At 42.0% G+C, this 6,432-nt stretch overlaps 1 protein-coding gene across 3 annotated transcripts in view; it reads right to left on the reverse strand.

Annotated features, from left to right (window-relative positions):
- The window catches only part of erfl1 (Ets2 repressor factor like 1), a 39,143-nt gene that overhangs the window by 32,129 nt on the left and 582 nt on the right, over positions 1–6,432 (reverse strand). The window contains exon 2 of one of the 3 annotated variants that reach the window (XM_043260391.1): positions 6,257–6,338. The gene's annotated coding sequence lies outside the window, so the exon portion shown is untranslated. Of the gene's footprint in view, positions 1–1,170; positions 1,516–6,256; positions 6,409–6,432 lie in introns of those variants that run through there. The other 2 variants (XM_043260390.1, XM_043260389.1) reach the window with 2 other exon arrangements.

Below are 6,432 nucleotides of genomic sequence, written 5' to 3' on the forward strand. Positions count from 1 at the left end.
AAGCTAAATATCTGTTTATTGATTTATAAACACTTATCAAAAACATTGTGCAAGTAATAATTGATGAGATGTATAGGCTACTGTGCGCTGCCGTGGATATGTATCAAATATCGCCTGGGAATAACATTTTGATTCCACTTTTTTAAAACAAACTAACCGAGAGTTATGGATTAAATACAGGCTCCAACTAGTCGATCTCTTGAAGATGTAACGGGAACATATCGAGCAGGGTGCTTTAAAGTTTTCCTTTAATAACAGTTTTAACATGACACGTGCTGAATTATTTGCGCAGCTGCAGACAAAAAAAAGTTTCAAGTTCCAGATTAATATACAACGTTATATTAAACCTACTAAGTCTGCTTTTTGGCACAATTTTGACCAATACCGATATTCAAAATTAAACGCAATAACGCACGCCTATCGCAGGATACGCATCAAAGGTAGGATTTCAGCATCCTTTAATAAAATTGTATTGCATAATAGAAGTTTGGGAAATTTTAATAAGTTTCCGGAAAGAAAAACAAAATCCAAACCGGCAACTAAGCAACGGAAAATGTATCCAAGTAAGTGAATTTTGCCCTCTCGCTGGCATTTGACCGGTGGCCAACATGACAAGGATGAATGAACGGAGCAGCGCACGTTATGCACTCGTGAGAGTAAATTGAGCTCGGTCATTTGGCAGATCGAAGGGATACACACACCCGGCGCTTAGTCCACATTAAACGTCTCTAGCTGCCGTGAGAGTGACTGTTTAATTGACTGATTGATAGTGTGGCGTGTAGGTGAGGGCTCAGCGAACAGCGTTAACAAATAGAGACACTTAGCGGCTAATCCGACGTGGCACGGACCGCACGGCTCGCGAGGCTGTTTGCAGGCGTGCGCGCGGACGGCAGCGCTTTCCAAAATCACCCAAAAACTCAAAGGATTTTCATACTGCGGCGTTTCACTCGTGCGATTTGCCATAACGCAATTTTCAGCTAAATGTAGCCGGAAAAGTTTTACAGTTAAGTTGAAATAATTGTAATAATAGACCGCTAATAATAATAATAATAATAATAATAATAATACACAACGCATAAAATGTGAGTATTTTCGAAAGCGACAAAAAGTTCCGAAATGCCGAAATCGTGTCACCGTAAACGTTTCGATAACACGAGGCGTATGACATACCTCAGCCTTTCCTGATCTTGTTCTCCCACCGTCCAAAGTAGAAACTATCTAACCCTCGTGCGCTTTCGCTCTCCTGATGTGTGATCCGGGGCGCGCGGAGCCGGGAACCGTGGAAGCACCTCTACACTAATAACCACGACCGAGGGAACTGAATGAGAGTGAGGGAGGGCGCTGAGGAGGTGTGCATCTCTCGGTAAGTAGTTAATTAGTAAATCCCCATTCGCTGTGCCTCGGGTCGGTTTGTTTTCCCCGGTCGACAAGCCGAGAGGAAAGAGAATTTGAAGTAGGATTCGACCCGTTTCCGCTCCTCTGTCTCGTATATGAAGTGCGTGTGTGTGTGTGTGTGTGTGTGTGTGTGTGTGTGTGTGTTGTCCTCCCTCCTCCCTCCCTTCTTCTTCCCCTCTCATTCTTTTCGCCAGAAAATCCCCTTTACTCGCGTCCTAACATTCCCGCGTACACAACTGTCCCTCTCGCTGTTCTCCAGACACTTGTCTATTTTGCTTTTGGACTCAATGTCCACCGTCCACGCTAATTTCAGTTTAACACTCAGCCACACGCAGCAAAACACCTCACCTAGTCAACACACTTTCATCGGCGCCATTAGAAATAAAAAAAAGCGTGGTGTCGTTTTAGTGCGTAAAGTGATTCAACAATAAAAGTATCTTTATAATCGTATCACCTCGTTAACGCAGGCTGAGCCGGTTAGCGTAGAGCTGCTGAGTTGCGGTGGGTTAGCATAGAGCTATTCCTCCTAAACACCTGGCGATGCATCAAATGAAAGCGTGCTAAAATTCATTTTAGTCATTTTAAGACTTCATCTACGATCGGATCATTTCATTGTTGAACTGTAAGCCTTGTAGCCTGCAAAACCAGAGCTGGTGGCGTTTACCCTGATTCTGAACTTCGAGCAGAAGTAAACATCACTTTAAGTCTTCACGGTCTTTTCCAAGCCATTGACCGCACCTAACAAACTTAAATGACTTAATTGATCCGCTACGTAATAATCCATTAGGTAAACCTATGGAAGCCGCTGAGGTGTGGAAGGAGGCATATGATCTAGGAGTCTAGCAGCGGATGCATAAAGAGAATGAAATGAGAAAGATGGATTGAGTAGGGAAAGGGTACAAAGGTTTTGCCAATTACGCAGTCTTAAACAATATTAACCTGACTTGTACAATACTGTCACGCACCTCTTTATCGCCCTCTAGTGAACACAACGAGGGCCTAAAGTCCATTCTCATGTGAATCAGCGTTACAAATTCAGAAATGTAAGGATCGACTCCTTATTCGAAACTGATTTCGCTACGATAAACTACACAGATTGCATGCAAGCCGGACAAGTTAGGAAAAGACTACTTAATATATTAATAACAATGTAATATAAAACAAGCGCACGTTTGTTATTACATATCTTATTATATATGTGTTTCATGTGTAATGAACAGTTCAAAGAAATACACTTTGTTCAGTGTTCTTCGAGCTCACTTGCTCACACGTCGACATGCATGGGTCATGTATCGCTAGCAACGCTGAGGTCGTGTTTGCATCGCGCAAACCGGTTAGAATATATGCCCGAAATGAACTGAACGTCTTTCAAATATTCAGTGAGAGGATGTGAATACAAGCTCGGACACGTGTAATAGACTCTAATGTTCTGTGCATTACAGGCCTCTCCGATGGCATTATGAATGCAAGGTGCGTGGTTTGCTCTAATGTCAGTGACTGTGGTGACAACTGATGGTGCATCTATTAGGTGGGAGGGGGAAGACTGACCTATCCCATTATCAGTGATTGAGGTTATTCGTATAGGTAGAGCTGAGATTTTTAAAGCTCACTTTGCACCATATGGATTTACTGTCCGCTTCCTTACTGTATGGTTTATTACTTTACAATGTGGATCCGATTCGCGACCGCATCGTGCTATTGTGCTGCATTTGTATAATCGTGCTCGATTTAGGTCTCTAGGGATCTTCATATGTTAAATCTAAGCTTGGATAAAAGCAATCTGGTTTTGTATGCACACTTGCGTGATTAATTATTGTTTTATTCGCGACATCACACCCAAAAAGAAAAGAAGAAATAGCTTATTTGCAGTAAGTTCGTGTCCACCGAATAAGGGGAGCCGCAAACAGAGAGAAGAGAGAGGCCTCTACGTCCTTAGACGCAAATGGATAGAACAAGGTACAACAAATAGAAAGAGAGACAGAAATAAAAGGGATGAAAAGAGGGAGAACAGACAAGCTGTGAGAGAACTGAAGAGAGGGATGGGAAAACGAAGAGAAAAGGAGAGGGAAAGAGAGCAAGAAAGAGCTCCAGTCCCCAGTCTTAATCTGAGCAGGTCTGATCAATAGCCCATTTCCCATTGTTGCCAGAGCTCTTCGATCGCTACACCACCGAATTAACACACCCACTTTAATCTGGAGGGGAGACGGGCCCCATGGGTTGGGGGTGGGGTTGTTGTTAGGTGCTGGGGTTCAGAGTGGTCCGTTTGTGGGGTTGGAGGACTATGGGGGGCAGGGGTAGCAGCTGTGGAGGCATCCTCAAATGAAATCAAATCTAATTGTTATCACTGTTGGGCCTGGTGTTATTACTACTACTGTTTACAATTATCTCTAACTGCATTGCCTTTTCTGGGCTGCCTCTCTCTCCAGCAACAGAGCATGAGGTAAACTGGACATTTATAAGCCCTGTGAAAGTATTAGGCTTGTGATGATTATAATAATTGTTACCGGTGGATGCTGGTAAAACAGCAATAGCCTAAACAGCTAAAAGTAAGATGAGTTCAAGCAGCTTGCCAAATCAATACATAACATTCATTCTGTGATGATTTACTACACCTGCTGCCTCAGTATGACGAAGAACTTTTAGATCGTACGATCATCCCAAACTTATAAAACAAGTAGTTGTTTTGTTAGCGAGAGCTTGTTTGCCTCGGGAGTAGCTGAGTGAAGAGCCAAAAAGACATGTCTATGGCAAACATATTTTATGTAAGTGTAGGGGATTGTAAAATGGACAAACAACATATCTCTCTTTCTAATACAGGTAAATTTTAAAAAGAAAAAACGATTTTATAGGAGAAAGTCGACAAACTGACTCATGTGCGGTCTTTAACTACAACTTAACTCTTGAATATAAAGAATATTATTAAAAGAATGCATGTCGAGGGTTTAGAAGTCACTGAACCTGCTCCTCCAAAACTCTTAAAATGTATTACCCAGCCGAATAGTTGCACAACTGTCCATTTTCATCATTTGCACAGGCATAGTAATTAGTCCGTCCCGTAAATCTGACCCCAAAATAATGTTTAATTTAAACCCTTGACCGGACAAAAGTTCGGACTGGTAATAATATCAGCGCCTAAAATCATGCTAGGAATAAAATCAATTCCACACTTGCTAAATGTCAGAACAACGCTCTCTCAAGCATTGCATTATTTGGTATTTTGCTTTTATGTATTGGCCTGAAGCATAAACTCACAGTTCTTTCTCGGAGACCTTATAATTCCACACAGTGAAGCAGCCCACCAGAGTCTGTTCTCGTCACGCTTCCATGTGCTCTATTTCATATCAAAGTAATTTTCTCGTTTGCTAAGTGATTTAATTGAGGGTAATTAGGCATGCTTCTCGAGTGGATAGAGCTGTGTGTGGCTAACTTGGGTTAAATTAGCTTCAGTTCAGCTGTGAAATATGGGGTTAAGTGGGAGTAAAAGAAGGAAGGTAGGGTGGACTGCCGTGAAAGTGTTGCGCTTTTACTTTGAACTTTAACACTGAGAAGAAACTTTTCTCTCCACTCCCATATTTTGCTGTACACAATATTTTAATGAATCTTTGTAAACTAAACCCCTACTAGATCTTAAACCTAACAACTGCATGTTAAGCGTATGTGACTACTAGTACATAATCTGTTGTTGGATCAATTAAACTAGCCTTAAGTGCCAAATCAGACCACCATAGTTCACCAGGTCCATTGCACAGATATCACTTACAGCACCCAGCTGAATAAAACCAGTATCCTGATTTTCGTCAACTCTTACTTAAACCCTCTGGAAGCCCATAAATGTCTAAGAGCTATAAAAGGAATGAGGAATTATGTGGTCATTGACTGTAGAGCAGTGTGCTGTCATCACTGCGATAAATGGGGGAGAAGGGCATATTCAAGTAAAGCATTATGAGCGTTTTATCCTCACTGGAGCAGTAATGAGTCTGTTATATCCTCCATAAATTTTAGCTTTTAAGCTTAGCAGACATGCTTGTGTGTCTGAGATGAATTCTGGGAGAAGCTAAACTACATTTCCCATCATGCCTAACGAAAGCTATGCACAACATAGGTTCACACCATGCATCAAACAGCAACCGCCACAGGTACACTACAAAACACTTAACTGAGATTTTCTGAAGACGTGTCAATGGACAGTCGTATTGCCATTCAGAAAGAAGAAACGCAAAGTGCTGCATACTTTGTAGATTTTTGTTTTGGCCTGACTACCAGACCTACAGTGATCTAAGTGAAAGAGACAAAGTGCTTCAAAACTGCATTTTGGGTGATATAAAAGGCGGCAGTTTCAAGTTTATTTGAAAAAAATCTACTCAAAGCACAATCCTGCACAACATACATGAATTTGGAAAATATTACAATTAGGTGAAAATACCAAACGTCCTGAACACATGTTATTGCTTGTAGGTTAAAATGATGCTTTGATAAGTGCAGAATGTAAACTTAAAAGTTAAAAATTGCCACCGACCAGTGAGCACAAGGAATCATCACCTATAAAGGAATCGCTTCGCGAGTACAGGTGTACCATGCATCACCTTTCAATTCCCCTTCCTTTCTCACCCTTTCCCATCGCGCCGTTCCGCGCCCCGCAGCTATAAAACACCACACTGCGTAATGTGACACGTTTTTCTAATCATTGTCATGAAAAGTAAAACGCTGCGTGCAACAGGGGCACGTTCACAGACACCCAACGTGGCAGCATCTTGTCACGCTCTCTCAGTCATTCAGTGCGGACAAGTAAATGAACATTCTTTGTTTTGAAGGAACGCACTCAGACGCAGTCTACAGTCAAAAAGTAAGGAGCGTTACTCACCTGCCGCTGCGCATTCACGTCGACTTGACACTTGGATTTCCGGGGTCCCGTGGATAGCAATATCTGCAACCCACAACAGCGACTGGAAACCACAGAAAATCAACTTGTGCATTAAGTTGGTTTTTGTCTCTCCGAATTAGCCTACCGTTCACAAAGAGGCGGCATATTGTGATATG

This window comes from Puntigrus tetrazona, chromosome 16, assembly GCF_018831695.1.
Source record: "Puntigrus tetrazona isolate hp1 chromosome 16, ASM1883169v1, whole genome shotgun sequence".
In the NCBI taxonomy this organism is placed as follows: Eukaryota; Metazoa; Chordata; class Actinopteri; order Cypriniformes; family Cyprinidae; genus Puntigrus; species Puntigrus tetrazona.